Consider the following 1330-nt stretch of genomic DNA (forward strand, 5'->3'; position numbering starts at 1 on the left):
TTTTTTCAAAAATTTGATTTCAAAATATCTTATCTAAATCTTCTGATCTTTTCAAATTTGATTTTAATATCTTTTTCAACTAACTATTTGACTTTTGTTTGTTTCATATCTTTTTCAAAACCAACTAACTACCTATCCCTCTCTAATTTTCGAAAATACCTCTCTGTTTTTCAAAAATTCTTTTTAATTGTTTTAAATTCTAATTTTAATTATATCTTATCTTTAATTTTCGAAAATCACTAACCACTTTTTCAAAATTATTTTCGAAATTCTCTATCTCTCCTTCTTCTATTTATTTATTTGTTCACTAACACTTCTCTTCACCTCTCTTCATCTCAGATCACCACCTCTATCCTTTCCCATTCTTCTTCACTACTCTGCCCTTTTTTCTTCTACTAACATAAAGGAATCTCTATACTTTGACATAGAGGATTCCTCTTTCTTTTCTTGTTCTCTTCTTCCCTATATGAGCAGGACCAAGGAAAAAGACACTCTTCTTGAAGCTGATCCAGAACCTGAAAGGACTCTGAAGAGGAAACTAAGAGAAGCTAAACTACAATAATCCAGAGGCAACCTTTCTGAAATTTTCGAACAAGAGAAGGAGATGGCAACCGAACCCAACAACAATAATGCAAGGAGAATGCTTGGTGACTTCACAAAACCAACGTCCAAATTTGATGGAAGAAGCATCTCCATTCCTGCCATTGGAGCCAACAATTTTGAGCTTAAGCCTCAACTAGTTGCTTTAATGCAACAGAACTGCAAGTTTTATGGACTTCCATTTGAAGATCCTTACCAGTTTTTAACTGAGTTCTTGTAGATTTGTGAGACTGTTAAGACAAATGGAGTAGATCCTGAAGTCTACAGGCTCATGCTTTTCCCTTTTGCTGTAAGAGACAGAGCTAGAACATGGTTGGACTCACAACCTAAAGATAGCCTGGATTCCTGGGATAAGCTGGTCACGGTCTTCTTGGATAAATTCTTTCCTCCTCAAAAGCTGAGCAGGCTTAGAGTGGATGTTCAGACCTTCAAGCAAAAAGATGGTGAATCCCTCTATGAAGCTTGGGAAAGATACAAGCAGATGACCAAAAAGTGTCCTTCTGACATGTTTTCAGAATGGATCATATTAGATATATTCTATTATGGTCTATCTGAATTTTCCAAGATGTCATTGGACCATTCTGCAGGTGGATCTATTCACCTAAAGAAAACGACTGAAGAGGCTCAAGAACTTATTGACATGGTTGCAAATAACCAATTCATGTACACTTCTGAGAGGAATTCCGTGAATAGTGGGACACCTCAGAGGAAGGGAGTTCTTGAAATTGAT

At 36.0% G+C, this 1330-nt stretch overlaps 1 non-coding gene across 1 annotated transcript; it reads right to left on the reverse strand.

The window, feature by feature from the left end:
- Nucleotides 1-1003: 1003 nt before the first annotated feature.
- Nucleotides 1004-1107, reverse strand: LOC127745836 (small nucleolar RNA R71). The gene has a single exon (XR_008007460.1). It is a non-coding gene; the product is annotated as a small nucleolar RNA R71 (small nucleolar RNA).
- Nucleotides 1108-1330: the final 223 nt, after the last annotated feature.

This window comes from Arachis duranensis, chromosome 3 (genome assembly GCF_000817695.3).
Source record: "Arachis duranensis cultivar V14167 chromosome 3, aradu.V14167.gnm2.J7QH, whole genome shotgun sequence".
NCBI classification, from domain to species: Eukaryota; Viridiplantae; Streptophyta; class Magnoliopsida; order Fabales; family Fabaceae; genus Arachis; species Arachis duranensis.